We start from the raw sequence: 18,771 nt of genomic DNA, 5'->3' as shown, positions 1-18,771 counted from the left end.
AAAACATCCACATTGATAGGCTACAAAATATATGGGATTATTTATCAAAAATCTAATTTGTCAAAACGACTAAACTCACAATTTAAAAAGAACTCAAATGCTTGATTATTTATTAAAAAATCTGAAAATAAAAGATTCAATTGAATACAAGCATGGAAAAAAAACGTGAATGCCTCAAATTTATGAGTTTACTAGTTTAAAAAACTCAAATTTGTGAATTTACAAGGTCAAAAAGACCCATAAAACTTGAATTAAATCAGTGACTTGAATTGTGCCTAGGAAAATGGAGATTGATTTCTACTATGAACTTGCAAGCCTTTAGATGTTGAAGTTACACATTCAAGTTTTTTTAAGTTTTTTGTATTTAATGAATACCAAAAATTTGTGAGTTTATTTGCAAAAAAAATCAAATTGTGGCAAAAGTTTAAATTTGAACCTTAATAAATTCTCCCCTTAAAATGGCGCCAACACTTTATGAGAATGTGAAAATTTGGAAAATAAAAGGCTTGCGTGAATTTGACCCATTTTGCTTCGCCGGCCGCAAAATGTTGCCGATGCTTTGGACGTGCGGTGAATTTTTTTGACGTGCGCCATTTTTTTTGATGCACAATGCCATACGTCCATCTCTAAAAATAATCATAGATTTGTTGTAGATTTGTTGTTTCCTATTCTTTCAAACTCTCCCTATGCTGAAGATGGTGACATATTTTGTGATGAAAGGTTTGTTATCATGAAACATATAGATACAGTAAATTTACAGCTGTGGGACGGATACTAGAGAAAAAGTAGTGGTAATTTAGACTTGGAATTAAGACTAAGAGGGGTGAGAAAGATTTACCAAGAACATTAATGTGAATTAGCAGTTTGAAGGAGAAGTTTATGTCTTGTGAGGATTGAGGTAACAAAAGGTTTGAAGTCTCAGTCAGGTAATGCTTAGATGTATTGTTAGGCTTCAGAATTTGTGAAGCAAAACGTACATTTATCCTTAACTTTAAGTGTACCAAGAGTGTGATTATCATTGTAGTTTACGTGTTTTTCCATCAAGCAATTATCTAGGCACCATGATGGAGTGGCAAACATGGGCTTCCTATGTAATTATGTTGTGTCTGCATACAAATAAATTGAGGTCATGGCAAACTACTGTTACAGTATCTACAGCATTATAACAAGTGTTCTGGAACCAAACATTTCACAGATAGCTGCTTCCTCTTTAAATGACACAGAATCCAAAGAAAAGCAGACGGACATCTACTTTTTATATGATGCATCAGAAAACATTTGCTCTCTGGCACATGCTTTATAGAGGCAACAGGTGTATGACGTGTGTTTAGGGTGCATATTATATCTGGTTAATTGATGGTAACGCTTTGAATGGTATTCTCTTACCTGCAACAAAAATACCTTAGCAATGAAGTCAACATCTAGCTCATCACCTTTCATTTAGCCTCACATGGCAGAAATGTATTCTACTGTCATTTAAAGAGGTTGTTTCCTCCTTAAATGCAACTGAATCCAGAGCTGGTCTTAACAACTGGGGGCCCAATTCAGACAATTTTGGTGGGGCCCCTAGATGGAGTGTTGCTGGCTGGTAAGTAGTGCCTGCCTCTCCCTCTCTCCATGTGACTGCTGCTGTAACTCTGCCTTTTTAACTCTCTCTCTCTTTCTCTCTCTTATTCCTTTGGCTCCCAACATTTCTTGGCAATGGGCACTGACTCACCAAGCACATTATATACAGTGGCTGCTGGCACCTCAATCACATTATAAACAGTGATAGTGTATACTGGCACAAGCACATTGTTGAGGTACAAGAGACTCAACGCCTGTGGAAAGTCGTTGCTTCCATGGCTAACAAATCTCATGAAATTACCTTCTTCTACATTCTCAGCAATTATTCTGGAAGCCAGTGCTTTCTATGCTGCAATCTAACTATTAGTGAAGATAGAGGTATTTTCAGATTTTCCCACAGTAAACACCTCTCCTCGCCTAGCAATGTGCCTACGACAAAATAATTCAAACTACTGAATGGCTCTTCCTCCTGCCACATAGAGAGCAGAGTGTAATCAGATTATATAAAAAATATACTGTTGCACCACTGCCGCATTGCTATTTACAAGAGCAACCTAGAGCTCAGGTATACACAGTAGTAGATGTGACATAGACATACAGAAGAAAGGACGGCACTCCGATACATGGAATAGATGTTTATTCCAAACACATACAAGGATCCAACGCCCTACGCGTTTCGGGAATCACTCCCTTAATCATAGGCATCAGTAGATAGGTAGTAGATGTGTAAGTGCAAAATTCTGCTTACTTTCTCTTTTGTTGTTTTTCTCTGATTTCTGTTTTCTAGGGATGCACCGAATCCACTATTTTGGATTTGGTCGAACCCCCGAATCCTTTAAGAAAGATTCGGTCCGAACCGAATCTGAATCTTAATTTGCATATGCAAATTAGGGGTGGGAAGGGGAAAATCTTTTTTACTTCCTTGTTTTGTGACAAAAAGTCACCCAATTTCCCTCCCCACTCCTAATATGCAAATTAGGATTCGGATTTGGTTCGACTGGGCAGAAAGATTCACCCGAATCTGAATCCTGCTGAAAATCCTGCCTAATCCTGGCAGAATCCCAAACCGAATCCTGAATTCGGTGCATCCCTACTGTTTTCTGATCCGTCTCTCCATCTTTACATACTTTTCTTTCACATACCAGATATTCTTTTTCTTCCTTAAACTTTCATTTGTCCATAGGTGTCGGATAAGGCCGACACTGACTGACACACACTTTCACCTCTGCCAGGGGATCATCCACCTTTACTAATTTATGTGTTGTTCTACAAATGCATTTTCTTTCCCTTTCTGTAGCTTCCAGTCTCTCCATAACAGTCTCTTACATACCACTATGTACCTCTTTTGTCCATTTTTTTTCTTCCTTTTTTTCTCTTGTCATAACAGTCTCCTACTAATTCTACCAATTCCTTATGGGGATGGACTGAGCTATTCTGATTTTGGGACAGGCTGGGCCAATTGGGTTTGGGGGTGGGCTGAACTAATTGGGTTTGGGGGTGGGCTGGGCTTATCAGGTTTGTGGGTGGGCTGAGCCAATTGGGATGGTGGGTGGCTGGGCTACTGAGGGATAAAATGAAAAGGGATCAGAGTGGCAATGGTGCGGGCCCCCATATGAGCAGGACCCAATCAGGCCCAATCAGTCCAATCCAATATGCCTAAGGCCGACACTGACTGAATCCAAAGAAAAAAATAAGGGCTTCATCATTCTTTTTATATAATGCATCAATAATGCATTGATTTAAAATGTCCAACAGGATCAGTGCAGCTCCCATTGAATTTTATAGGGCCTCGATTACTTTAACTTGGTGAATTTTTGTATTTCAGACGTTTGTAGTTTTAACACAAAATAAAAAGTTTTAGAGAAATAGATTATAAAACAAGAATTTTTAGAGATGTGTGAAAAAAAATAGAGATTCGAATGTAAGTAAATAGGCCCCATAGCACTACAAATTATGTCTGCACTATATTAAGAATTATCAGAATATCTTCTGTCGATAATGAAATTGCTTCCAGTTACATATTCCTAATTTCCTGCTGGTATACCAATGTCACCAAGGGAAAATAAGGCTAAAATGTGATTTTCTCAGATAAATAATTGCGAGGCCTCAGTGCACTCATTGAAAAGAAGTGATAATGAAATAATAAAAGAAGTGAAATGAGAGCTCTACATTCTAAAAGTATGATCCTTATGCACATTGCCCAGTGTTTCCTCCTGCATCCTGCTTAAAAGCTTTTGATTTTATGCTGCAATATATCCTGCTTCTCTTGCGTAGGTGATATACACGTGGGACATATAAAGATGCTTTTGCAAATTACATGATATGTGAATTTAAGTCAAGTATTCTTTTGATAAGTGAGTTTTTATTTTCCTGGTACAAACCATATAGTGCCGCAAGCTCATACAATACCATTCAAAAATAATGGAATTTCAGCAAAAAATATATGAAAGCAGACTGATATAATCTGAATGCCTTCAATTTGTCTTTTTTAAAGGGGTTATTCATCTTTAAGTTAATTTTTAGTGTGACGTAGAGAGTGATATTCTGTGCCAATTTGCAACTGGTTTCTTTTTTTATTATTTGGGGGCTTTGCATTTTTTTATTTAACAGTTCTCCAGTTTGCAATTTCATCAATCTGGTTGCTAGAGTCTAGCAACCATGCATATATACTTTGAGGCAAATACTGTATGAGAGTGTACTGGTACAGCAAGACTAGGCAGTATATAGAGGTTCGTGCACCATTACCCATAGGAGATGTGAAGAGTAGCCTCGCCACTAAAGAGAGTTGTAAAGAGAGCTTAGTGAAATGGACCCCTCTAGGGGAAGTCACCTGGGGAGTTCTTATTCTACACTACTTCTCCTTGGTTGTGGGAAAGCTAATCCTTCTAAAATGCCCTTCCTACTGTAACTCATAATATCCTAGAAGTGTACTTTGGAAGAGTTAACTACCACTACTTTTGTCTTGCTTGTGGTCCCTGTTCCCTGTCTACTCTAAGGTGTTGGTCACCTGTGTTGGGGTCAGAGCAGATTCTGGGGTCTTATTCATTAGTCTCCCACCACATCCACCCTTGGATGAAAGATGAAAACCAAAGAGGACAATCCTTTCTGTATATCAATTAGGAATATGAATGAGGCACTAAACCTCTAGACCAATTGAAAAACAACCCTCCCACTGAGCTTAGGCCAGAATCTTGGGATTTCATGATCAGCAGGGTAAATGAAAACACTAGACATTCAGTAAAAATATTCATTCTAATGTCTGTCTTGCTATAAACCATAACCATAACAGCTCATTGGTTTCCAGAGTATTACTGGGCACTGAACCCAAAATTAGCCAAAACCAGTCAAGTTCTGGATCTTGATAAATCTTTTTTTTAACTAATCTAGGCATGATTTTCATTAGTGCAGATACCAATAACAATTAATCATCTGCTTTTATTATTCCGGCTGCATAGGACCAATCAAAACAAATTGCCGATTGTGTAAATGAGTAGTTCTGCAGTAAATGAGCACCTGATGTACTTGCTGGTTAATTCTATGTTAGGTGCTACCTTTCAGTCTTTTTCTGGCTCCATCAGATTATAGTTCTTCATTAAAATCCTTTGAATGACTCCCGTTGAAATGTACAGCATGGTTTTTGACCCATTTTAATGACATTTTTTTCAAATACGTGCATCTTAATTTATGGGTAATTATCTTAAAGTGATTGAATAGAAAAAATTTAAATCTTTTGAACAAATGGATTTTCAATATTTTTCTTAAAAACTCAGTGAGGAAAAGAATTCAGTCTTCAGAAATCCAAGTAGCAAATCTAAATATAGTTATTTAATCATATCCTGCTGAGATCAGAGGTCTATTCAGATGACCAGAGTGGCAGCATTTGGGAGGTGATAATGTTGTTGCTTGGAGACACTTTGCAGTTCTGTATTTGGCTCCTTTGAATATTGGATGTATTTGTTAACCCTGCTGAAGTCTTATTTCAATTGCAGATATCTGAACTATGGTTTTTCAGTTTATTTCCTTTTCCATATCTTCCATCTCTCAGATAATAATACAATTTGTTTAACAGAAATTCTGGTATGTTTTTTTTGCTAAACAGGTGTTTTGAAGTAAAAAAAAAAAAACTGACCAGAATTTTTTTTTATTTTTACTAGATTGATAATCTTTTTTCAAACATTGCAAGTAAAGGATTTTTATTTTAGCCTTCTGGCTACAATAACAAACAGAACAACAATTATTTGTTTAAAAATACAAAAGCCTCTAAAACCTCTAAAAAAATTTTAAAAAAACTCTGAAAACTTCTAAAAGTCCAAATTGATTAAAAGCGGTCCAATAAAATCCCATTGGATAGCACCTTGGCAACTTTTACTTGGCAAATTTTTGCATTAGAGGTTTTCTTGGTTTTTACACTTAGGGGCAGATTTATCAAGGGTCGAATTTTGAAGTAATGGGAGTTTTTTTGAACTTCCATAACTTCGAAATTCGAATAAAAAAAGACCAACCAAAATTTATTTAAAAAATCAAAGTTTTTTTCCTGCGTGTGAATAGGCTATATTCGATCGTTCGAATTGAAGTAAGATCGTATTGATTGAATTCGATTAGAAGATTTTTAAATAAAAAAGTCCACCAATTGACTCCGTATAAGTTCTAGGAGGTCCCCTATAGGCTAAAACAGCAATTTGGCAGGTTTTAGATTGAAAATGGTCGAAGTTGAAGTTTTAAAGAGAATTCGAATTGAATTTGGACTATTCCCTAGTCGAAGTACACATAAATAGCTCAAAATTTAGTATTTTTTTCTTTGAATTTTCTATTCGACCCTTGATAAATCTGCCCCTTAATAAATCATTTTTATTAATTTTTACATTTTTTAGAGCTTTTAAGAAATATAGGAAAACCACAAATTTTTAAAGATTCCTGAAAGAAAATAGAAATTTGAGTATTATTATTTATCATTATTAAATGAGCCCATATTTCTTAAAGCTCTTTTGCGCCTTCACACATGGATAATAATATGGATATATTTATATGTCTGTAACCTCATTATAAACTAAGGTGGGACTTGACCAAATGTCGAACTTTAAAGGGGAACTTTAAAAAGTCTGAAAACCTTTACAATAAACTAAATAATCATGAAAAGCATAAATCTGTCAAATCATTAGGATAAGCTTATTGCTTTCCCAGTGGGGTCCGGCCCCAGACCTTCAGCATAGGGGAGTAATTCACAGCAATTCAATGACAGGCAGGCACCACTCCAGAAAATCCATCGAACAAATAGTAGAATCCAAGAGCCAAAAATTGAGTATAAAAAATATTTATTTATTTTACATTATGTCTAAAAGGATAAAGCCTTACGTGTTTCATGTCACCCAGGGACACTTGATCATAGGCTAATTTTCTTGAGGTACAAAAAAATTATTTAAAGGAAAGGGAGCCAATAGGAAATCACTTAGGCAGAGTTAGTGAAATTGCCTAAACATTGTTGCCTCTAGTGGCCAATATGTAGAATACATAATATCAACAAATGATATTACGTACGGAGTTCAGCAAATCATTAGGTTGGCCCTCGTTAGGATTCTCCTGGAAGTTTCTATCATAAAGAGAGATCAAAATACATGGAGCCTAGAAAAGAAGGACTGAGAAATGGGAAAAGCTTTTTTGGATTGATATGACGCTTGGAACACAACTAAACAGACTTTCTCTAAAACCACAAATGTCATGAAATGTATTAATGATCCAAACTGAAAAAAACAGAAAAGTCTTTTTCAGCTTGTCACACAGTATTGTCGCACAAAAGCCAAAAACACACAAAAACGTCTAAAATCATGAATCAATGAAAGATCTTCCAGTTGTAAAAGGGACATCTGCCATTGACTTCTACATGATTTCAACAGGTCTTAGCTGGAGTAGTTTCAGATTCAAATTTGTTGCAAAATAAACCCCCAAACAGCCACACTTTTTATTTGCAACTTTTTGGGATTTTTTGGATCAAAAAGCCCAACCCAAAATGGTCGCAGTTTAATAAATCTGGCCCATTAATTAGGTGATTTGCCTAGCAAGACATGGTAGGTGCTTTTGCTTTTTAAGTGTTAGGTATGCTAGATAGACTGGTTCTGAAGGAGCCAATGTTCTGTAGAACCACTACCACTTGACATGTACTGTGTGCTTCAACTAAGGTTTCATTAACAAAAAACAGAAAGACACACAGACCTCTGCAGAAAAGCATAATGGAGCAGAACAAGCAAGTCCTGAAGATGGGCTGAAAGTCAAGGTCTGGCGCCAGACAACAAAAAGGTCATGGCAGGCAAAAACATTTAGTTAAAATGCCAAGGTGAAAAACGGAAAACCGGAGGAAACAAGGGCAGGAACAGGACTTAAAGGACAGGAAATAACAGGATCTCAGGAACAGGATCACGGGGACATGAGGCTTGGACAACATTGCCAATGATCCAGCAGCAGGGTATGGGGGAGGCAGGCTTAAATAACCCAAAAATTGTAGGGGCTTAAGGTTAAACCGAGGAACCTAAGGATCATTCAGTGGGGTGGTGGGAGATGGCTTCAAATATCAGAGAGAGGGGGATGAAGTGAGGCCTTTTATGTTAGGTTAAAGGGGACCCTGTGATGTGCCTACAGATACTGTTGTCAGAGAAAGACAGAGAGAAAAATGTGTAGCTCTGAGCCCAAACCAAGTCTTCCTGACTGTGAAGAAATGCTGCAAGAGGAGTGTTCTGGTTCACTGCAAAGTCTGTGCAACACTTGCCGAAATCAGTAAAGGGTGAATTTTTTGTTCCACCATGTCTCACCCATAAGTGCAATAAATTCAGTTAGGGTTACAAATTCATGAATGTGTGCCTTACTTTCTGTTCATGATCAATACAAACTGAAGAACTAATTAAAAAAGAAATTAATCAAAATGTTGCCCAGTCGGCTGCATGTCTGGTAGTAAATTCGTCAAGGAACTACTAGAAAAAAAGTAAGAAATATAAAAGTAAGGCTTCTTTTATGGTCAACCTATGTACACTGTATGTCATTTTAATTGTATAACATCTTTTTACAGCTCATTATTTATTTCAATAAATCCTAATAGGTCAGTTTAGGACCTCAGCACATTTTCAGAACCTTTTGAAGTAGTCAGTATTTTACACTGCGAGAAACAACTGGATGAAAGCAAATTAGGATATTCATTAGAATCCTGTATAGCTGAATAATTTCCTTTTGCTGCGTAGACAAAGATACAAACAGCAAAATAAAGTTTTATTGCAAAAACGCACAATGAGTAAGGTTAGCAAATGAGGCAACAACTCTATTTTCTAGAGCAAAGACAGTATAAGTTCTTACAATGGGCAATTACCCAAACTGTGTGCCTTAGGCTCCGACACAGTTGGATAATTAGTCCATTGCCTTGGGTTGAACACCTCCCACTACTTGATTAACCCATTTCCATTATGGTACATTAGCTGTAGTAACCTGAATATCTACTTTTCGAAAGTTCTCAATGTCTGCAGACTGGCATCAGCAAATCTTAAAGTAATTAATACTGTAATTGGGTGAGGAAATCACCACGTCAATGTTTAACAATGCTGTCAGGAATAATGCACGCACATTTAGTAGCCAGAGGTAATCTCATCAGCCTTATACAGACATATATTTGTCTAACATAATGTCTTAGGCTCTGTCATGAATTTATAGTCAGTATTTGTGCTTGCATTGGGAATTTGTTCATGGTACTCTTGTGACTACTATCTTTCTGGCAGAAAACACCAGCTCTTTCATGTCCTGTGGCTTGACTTCTGCTCATAAAATTTAAGTGTTTTATATATGGAATAAAACACCAGGAATTATAGCAAAATACATCCCATTGACATTGTATGTGGAAAGCTGGCATTTTTCAGAAGTACACTTTTTCAAAGAATAGTGAACGGTCATGGCTACAATAAGAAAGTGATTATCTGCTCATCTGCTTCATGTTATTGCTACTTTTTTAACCCAAAGATCTAGCTAGGCACAAGGCAAGTTCTTGAACCTGTTCTGAAATGCTGTGGATGACGCACAGTTTGTTTGAGCAGGTCTGAAGGAGATAGAAGGTTGAGTGTGAAAGAGAAAGAACAGAGGAGAGAAAGAGGAAGCGTAAGCTGAAGCAGAGACAATAAAACCAATGAGTTTTGGAAAGCTGACCATAGACATTCAGATTTTATTTCTTGTAAAACAAACGTTTGGCAATGCAGCGATCTAAAACTAACTGTAATATTAAAGTAGGGAAAAAAACAATTCAGAAGATGTTCTGGACATAGGGGCAGATTTACTTAGGGTCGAATATTGAGGGTTAATTAACCCTCGATATTCAACTGCCAAATTGAAATCCTTCGACTTCGAATATCGAAGTCGAAGGATTTAGTGCTATTCCTACGATCGAACGATCGAAGGAATAATCGTTCGATCGAACGATCCAAAGGATTTTAATCCATCGATCGAAGGATTTTCCTTCGATCAGAAAATTGTTAGGAAGCCTATGGGGACCTTCCCCATAGGCTAACATTGGCCTTGGTAGGTTTTAGGTGGCGAACTACGGGGTCGAAGTATTTTTTAAAGAGACAGTACTTCGACTATCGAATGGTCGAATAGTCGAGCGATTTTTACTTCGAATCATTCGATTCGAAGTCGTAGTCGAAGGTCAAAGTAGCGTATTCGATGGTCGAAGTAGCGTATTCGATGGTCGAAGTAGCCATATTCGACCATTCGAAATTCGAACTATTTTTTCTTCTAATCCTTCACTCGAGCTAAGTAAATGGGCCCCTAACTGACAGCAACCATATGAAATCTATGTCCCGGAGATAGAAGTGACTATATCTGTGCGTCTATGGCCAGTTGAGGGGATCCAAAAAAAAAAAAAAACATTATCCAAAAAGCTCTGAATTACAAGAAGGCCATTTCCAATAGACTGCATTTTATCCAAGTAATCCAAATTTTTAAAAACTATTTCCTTTTTCTCTGTAATAATAAAAGAGTACCTTGTACAGGTATAGGATCCGTTAGCCATAAACCCATTATCCAGAAAGCTCAGAATTACAGAATGGCTCCATTATAATGAAATAATCCAAATTTGCTAAATTTATTTCCTTTTTCTCTGTAATAATAAATCAGTGCCTGGTTCTTGATCTAAACTAAGATATAATTAGTCCTAATTGGAAGCAAAACCAGCTTTTTGGGTTTATTTAATGTTTACATGATTTTCTAGTAGACTTAAGGTATGAAGATCTAAATTACGGAAAGATCTATTATCTGGAAATGCCAAGTTCCAAGCATTCTGGATAACAGGTCCCATACCTGTACTTCACTTAATATTTAAATTATTTTTTAATAGACTTAAGGTATGAAGATCAAAATGACAGAAAGATCAATTTTCTGGAAAACCCCAGGTCCTGAGCATTATAGATAACAGGTCCCATACCTGTACATACATTAACTGGAGACAATAGCTACAAGTGGCCACTTAAACACTTCTTGATCACCTATGACCCATGTTTCTCGTATACAGTACATTCCAATACCCAGAAATATTCTCACACCATTTAATCATTTTTGACGCCCATTGACTTTAATGCATTTGGACAAAAAAGTTGCACATGTAAAAATTGTCGTGTGTCAAAGTTATTTTGATGCCCATTGACTTTAATGACCATCGCTATTTGTAAAGTCTTTGAGACTTGTTCCTACTTCTGCTTTTCCATTTAGTTGGTAATGTCCCTACTGTCATGAAACTATGACCATGGTTCTGGCCCTTTCTGGTTTCATGTAAAGAGATAATAATAATATAGAGCAAAGAGCTTTGGGGTGGGGCAGGGGAAAGAGCCAAATACAGTTAAAGGACCAGTAACATCAAAATGTAATTGTTTTAAAGTAATAAAAATAAAATGTGGTGTTGCCCTGCACTAGTAGAACTGGTGTGTTTGCTTCAGAAACACTACTATTGTTTATATAAATAAGCTGCTATGTAGCCATGGGGGCAGCCATTCAAAGGAGAAAAGGCTCAGGTTACACAGCAGATAACAGATAGGCTCTGTAGAACATAATGTTATCTGCTATCCACTATTAATCCTGTGCCATATAGCCTTTTATCAATTTCCGCCATTGCTACACAGTAGCTGGTGTATATGAACTACAGTAGAGTTTCTGAACAACACATCAGTTTTACTAGTGCAGGGCAACGGTACATGATATTTTCATTACCTTAAAAAACTTTCATTTTTGGTGTTACTGTTCCTTTAAGAAGAAGGTAAAATCTGCATATAGAATAACCAGTATACTTATGAGGGCCCTATATAGCATTCTTAGGTCTGGTGAGGAGCTTGAAAACAACAGTGGCAACAGATCTCATTGTTCATCTGCTTGTCTAAAGGTGGCCATACACGGACAGATTTAATCTGGCGATTCAGCCCTTTAGACTGGTCTGCCTGTCTACAGATACCTCTGACTGACCCACCCAACCAATATCTGGTCAAAAATCTGCCAGATGTCGATGGGGCACGTTTGACTTTTCAATTGGATCAGGAGTCACATCTGTAAAGGTGGCCATACACGTAGAGATCCGCAATGTCACCAAACGAGCCAATCTCTCCCCGATATGCCCACCTTGAGGTGAGCAATATCAGGCTGATCCGATCATGGGATTCTTGTGTACTTGAGTCAGCTGAATTCCTTGATCAGAAAGCAGTATCAGGTGCACGTACCATTAGCGGTCCAACATCCACCATAAGTTCAGTGAAGAAATTTTTCATACAGCACCCATCAATTTAAAATGCCTTTTTTGGTACATTTATATGGCAAACAGCCTGGTCTGCTGATCCGATCATGGGCCCAAGGGCCCAACAATTGGATCCTAACGATGGCTAAAGGGTGGTCTGTTTGCGGGACCACATCATGAACAGATGCAGCCGCGGTCCGATGGGATTTTTAGTCCCATCCGATCGACATCTGCCCGACTTTCGGCCAGATATTGATCGGGGAAGCCCGTCAAAGGGCCCCATACATGAGCCAATAAATTGCCAACTCGATCTGTCGCCAGCTTTTGTTGGCCTGTGTATGGCCACCTTTAGTTGATGCAGTCTTTGCTTTTACCACTAATAAAGCTGTTTGGCCTTAGGTAAGAGTTTAACTCAATATTACACACCTTAGATGGGCATATTGGTGGAAAGATCCTCACGTTTGGTGACCAAAGATTTTAACCCATGGATTTATTGTAGTTTAATACGTTAATGATTGAGCACATGTCTTTTCTATATTGTGTCTTTACACCCACCCTGCCAAAAAGCATGGCTTTGTCTGTTCAAAATGACTTGTGCCTTTGCTTTTTTTTTGAGATTTCATGATTTCTACACTACATTGTCCTCCCGTACCATATTGGCTGCCCTAAGCCATAAGTATATCCTCGTTCAAGTACACATAGAATATTCATCCTACAGTATGAGTCATAATAACGCTTCCAACTGTGTTAATAGCATTCACTTCTTTGAGGATATCATGAAATCCTTCAGTCTTTGGACTCCCTGAGGATTAAAATTGGCGCCTTCTCTGTACCATTCAATTAGAATTCAAATGAGATCTATTTTTGCATACCCGGCGGCTCACCAAAACGTTTGTAATTCAGAAATGAGATGTACAGTTCAGACACACCTACGAGTCCTAGTATGCCAAATGCGATAGATATTATTATGTATTGCCTTGCAGTTGCATGCTGCCTCGTTGCACTCAGGATTGGGTTGAAACTAATCTGGTTGTTTCTCAGCAAGAAGCAGATAATGGAAAATCTCATGTGTGTGGAATCTGTATCTCACCTTCTAATCTTCTGTTGTTGGTTTTTCTGATTGCCTCTTTCCCTTTGGATGAGACCATAATATATCAAGTAATTAGTAATAGGAATGGTGTGTGCTGATCTTTACTCTCGCCTGAATTGAACTCCCCAATCCCCTATATGTTTTCTCAGTTGAAATGAATTAAAGGGGTAATCTGTAAATGATTTATATTGCTAGCCTCTGCAGGTTACACAGCAGCTAATAAACAGCCTTTCTTTCCCAAATTCCAGCATTTCTTATACTAGCTCAGTCTGTGACCTGCAGCATGTCTGCTCCAGCCTTCAGTTGCCATTGTGCTGACACAGGTCTAGATAATATGTACCTAGTAACCAGGCGGAGGGGATAGGAAAGGCTCAGGTTAGTCCCTCAGCTTCACTGTTCTCTCCAGATTGTATAATGAATATGATTTTGACTTGTCCATAGGCAGTCTCTAATTCAGATCTACAGTATGATGGACATGGAGTCCTGAGTGCCGGTCTTTTCTTTTCTAACAGTGTTAATCAAGGGCTGCCTATCAATTTTAACTGAGCACTGGACCAACTGTGTTTTGAGAGGCCAGGGTGTGCTGGTGGGTTTTTGGAAAAGGATGGGATGTGGGCATTTATTGTTCTGAGACCAGATGGCTGTGGGGTTGGAAAACGTTATACTCAAAAGGGGTCATTTACAAATGCAAGTGTGGGTGCTCTAAAATGGTCATTTTGGAGAAGGCTTAGACTGACAGTGTGTGGATTATGGCAAATGCCACAGCGGCTGCTGTAAGATGAGACAGGCACTATTAAGTGGGCTGGTGGGGGTCTGTTTGGGACTTAAAATACCAGGGCTTATTTTGCCAACCCATCTAGACAGCTCCCCATCTTCTTTTCTGCTGATTCACTGCACATGCTCTGTGCTGCTGTCACTTACTGAGCTTAGGGGCCCACTCCCAATATACAGTACACATAGAATAGAAATGTCACAATATAAGGCTGATTAGTAATTAATACAGATAATTACTACATGGCAGCACAGAAATCAGTGCAACTAGCATCAGAATTTGATAATCAGCCCTGTAGCATCAGCTTATATTACAGACAAACCTCATTTTCTGCTGGATAATTAGTGACGAGCCCTAAGCTTAGCTTCTCAACAGCTGCTCAGAGCCCACTGAGCATGTGAGTGTCACAGACACTTTCCAAAATGGTGACCCCCTGTGACAAGTTTGAAGTCCTGGATCATTGCTGCTATTGAGGAGCTGAAACTTTAGGCTGGTAAACAAGTTTTTTTTTATAAAATATGGCATTTTTAGCCATATTCATTTTAAGGGTTTAGTTCTCCTTTAAAGATCTTGCATCCGACACACTCCGGTACATTCACATGGTTGCCAATACTTCCAACCTGCCTCTTCTGATGGCTGGTTGCAACTGTACCTATTTACACTGGGGACCCAGTAGCTCTAGTGTTCCCACAGCAGATGACATCAATAGATGCAACAGATGCAAATACTATTTTGTACATGCACTCAGGAAGTGAAAATGCTAGATGCAGTGGTGTAACTATAGAGGAAGCAAATACCACGGTCTAGGGGGACCCGGAGACATAGGGGCACACGCCCCATTGTTAGATGTAACTTGCACCTGATTGATTTGAAATGTGTGCAACTGCTGGAAGTATGGTAAAAACTATGCATAATGTGTAAAAATATGTCAATTTGCATCTGAAATTGCACTCTGCACAATTCTTATAACTGTTGTAAATAACCCCGTGGCATGTATGTTGTATGTTCCTGTAAACATGGGCAAAAAGAAGCAATGTCAGTGCCTGAGCTGGCTGGTTCTCCCAACCCATATGTAAAGGTCACTTTTTTTCCCTACATCTTTAATCCTGAATTTTTATGTTGTCTTGCTTGCTCCATATAAAATGATGCACTTGGTAAATGTTTCAGGCTGAAGGAAATATATGTACTCAACCCGTGCCCCTGCTCAATAAAAAGTCCTGCTGTGATTCTGTGCAAGCACAAAAACAAATGTAACCTCTCCCCCCAGACCACACAGGGCCACTAGTCTCTTTGTTCTTGCACAGATGCGGGTGTGGGAGTGCAAGTCCATAGCCACAGGACTATTTGTTTAATCTACAGTATGCCTCACTCACCTTGCAAAAAGGATTACAGTGATTTCTTATTAGATATGCCTAAAGACAAAGAACACCATCTGCTTGAGTGTAACATTATACACAGTGGGGTCCTATTGCCTCTCACTACATTCCCTTTGACACAGTAAACAAACAAATAAGTTCTCCTTTCCCATTATAACCAGCAACATTGTAACTATGAAGAACAGCACCACCGGTGAGTGATGATAAAACATGTGTACTGCATGCAGAGGCCGCGCCATGACTAGCTGCTGGAATCTGTCATTTATTCACTCACTACCATTCTTACTTGTCAACTGTGTTTTCAATGATTGTCATTTATTGATCATGACAAATATAATCAGGGTCTGAGAGTCTGGCATAGACATAGATAGATATACAAGTAGACATACATGAAGATAGACAGAAATAGATAGAGCTTAGAGTCCAGTGATCCCCAACCAGTAGCTCGTGAGCAACATGTTGCTCCCCAACCCCTTGGATGTTGCTCCCAGTGGCTTCAAAGCAGGTGATTATTTTTTAATTCCAGGCTTGGATGAAACTTTTGGTTGCATAAAAAACAGTTGTATTGCCAAATAGAGCATTCTGTAGGCTGCCAGTCCACATAGGGGCTACCAAATAGCCAATCACAGCCCTTCATTGGCATCCTCAGGAACTATTTTCATGCTTATGTTGCTCCCCAACCCTTCTTACTTTTGAATGTGGCTCATGGGTGAAAAAGGTTGCGGATCCCTGGCTTAGACAGACACACAAATAGATGATAGATAGATAGATTGATAGATAGATAGACACACAGATAAGTAAACGATAGGTAGATTATAGACAGGCACCTAAGTAGAAATACATATATAGATAGAGCATATATGGACAGGCAGAGAGATAGATACACAGACATACAGAGAAATGATAGGTAGATAGATAGATAGATAGATAGATAGATAGATAGATAGATAGATAGATAGATAGATAGATAGATAGATAGATAGATAGATAGATAGATAGATAGAGTAGTAAAGTAGAGATACATGAAGATAGACAGAGATAGATAAAGAATGCACAAAGAAAAAGAAAGAATGAAGAAAGAGAAAGAAAGAAAGAGAAAGAAAGAAAGAAAGAAAGAAAGAAAGAAAGAAAGAAAGAAAGAAAGAAAGAAAGAAAGAAAGAAAGAAAGAAAGAAAGAAAGAAAGAAAGAAAGGTAGTACTTTACCTAACTTTAGACAATGACCTCCCAGTCCGGCAATGCTGCATGGTTATGTACAGTACCTATCAATGTCATAATGTAAGTCTATCTTGCTAGAAAATCTACATAATGGACATCAGATCAAAGTAGGGAGGGATTAAATCAGCAGGCAGAGCAATAATCTAATTGATTTTAAACATCCAGACAAGCAAGTGCACATTCACAATGGATATCATTAGTAGATGCCCATATTGCAGCAAACATAGTCATGATTTTGAAGTCTAAAAACAATTCAAAGTCGTTCTAATTGGCTATACCATACCTGCAGCTCCATTTACCAAAAGGAAAACACATTCAAATGCACATTGTGGTGCAGAGTAAATGCTTCAAGAGCCATTCTTAGTGCAAATAACGTATAACCCTTCTGTATATTGGCGCAGTCCCTTAAGCTGGCCATAGACGCAAAGATCCGATGATTTTCGGACCTTGTGTAGAGAGTCCCGACATTTTTCGTCCCACGGAGATCGGTCGTTTGGTCAATCGGACAGGTTAAAAGATTTCTGTCGGCTGACAGTTATATCTCTGCATGTATTGCCGATCATACGATTTTCAATGGGAGACTGTCACTAGCTTTGTCGGACTTAACTTTCGTACGATTGCTGTCAGGGGCAGAACATCGAATGTTCTTTTACTACTTTATTTGATCTTAATGGTTAGTGGCAGGGCGGGAGACGGGAAAGTCAGATCGTTTGAGGATTCAAACGATGAGATCTTTGCATCTATGGCCAGCTTTAGATTAGGATCACACATCAGAAGGCATCACTTTTGCAATAGGGACACACGGGTGGTCTGTAAGACTCCTGGAAAGTAACAGTAACACAATTTACCCTGAATGGGATTAATACATGCACAGTTCAGTTCTTTGCATGAAGTCCCTTCTATATCTTAGGTAGAGTTACATTCCCTAAGTACTTCTCCTTGGAATTAGTAGTTGCTCCCACATAGAAGACATACACACAGGACCTGTCCTTACACAGAGGATACTTTTCAAATTCACAGGCAGCTTTGCCGCACTGATACACTCTACAGTGGCAAAGTCAACGCCTGGATTTCTTGCAGCTTAGCAGGGAACAAGATGGGGCTCCTCTGTACAGTTGGAGCTTTAGGTCTTACCTCCTGGTTGAGCTAAGATAATACATATTTCTCTCTGCTCTTTTAGGCTGGGAGTGGTAGCAGGGGATCCATTATAACCTTTAGTAACCCACCCTGTGGCCTGGCTTCCCATTGGTCCTTAATTTTTTGTTAGATATACCTTGATTTCCCTCTTTTCCTAGATGTTCCCTGGAGCTCTCAGCAAGCTTTAGGCACTTCTTCCACCTCCAAGATAATCAAATCTATCCTCTGCCCATAATGGCATAGACAATATCACAGGCAGAGGAAACTGAGGCACAGGAGCTGGCTGGCCAGAAAGTAATGCAAGCAGACAGCACGGATCTGGGAGAAGAATCCTCTATCTATCCTATCCTCTATCTTATATTTGTGTTTTTCTTTTTTCATCAGATTTGCTTTAAAAGTTAATGTTGCTCCACAACATTAACTTTTAAAGCACCACAAATCCAATGCTAGTGACTTTTTAATGCAGAATGCTGAACGTCTTGTCAGTATCAGTGTTGCTACGTTAGGTTAATAGATCTTGGAAAACCTTTATTTTTGAATAGAGAGCTGGAGGGATTCCCTTTGGAAAATATGCCTCAATGAGATAATATTTCACCAGAATAGATGTACATTGTTGCAGCTGCATATTGTTAGGAAACAAGAGCGGAGGAACCTGCTCATAAGAGCTTGATATCTCAAAAACCATTTAGTCCAGTCTAAGAAACACATGTGCATCTCAAAGAACAGAAGACCAAATTGACACATTGCCTTCCACTATGTGTTTGCATTAATTCATATGGCTGGATACCCACATTCATATATCAACCCTTTGTGACTCTAGTTATGCCACCCTTCAGGATCCGGTGTCCTCCCACATAACAATATGTCCTCCAAAAA

At 38.4% G+C, this 18,771-nt stretch overlaps 1 protein-coding gene across 17 annotated transcripts in view; it reads left to right on the top strand.

The window, feature by feature from the left end:
• LOC108718228 (myelin transcription factor 1-like protein) overlaps nucleotides 1-18,771 on the top strand; it is a 311,370-nt gene that overhangs the window by 115,878 nt on the left and 176,721 nt on the right. The window lies entirely within an intron of this gene.

Source organism: Xenopus laevis, chromosome 5S (genome assembly GCF_017654675.1).
Source record: "Xenopus laevis strain J_2021 chromosome 5S, Xenopus_laevis_v10.1, whole genome shotgun sequence".
In the NCBI taxonomy this organism is placed as follows: Eukaryota; Metazoa; Chordata; class Amphibia; order Anura; family Pipidae; genus Xenopus; species Xenopus laevis.
The sequence above is the reverse complement of the archived record's forward strand: the minus strand, read 5'-3'. Positions and strand labels throughout refer to the sequence as shown.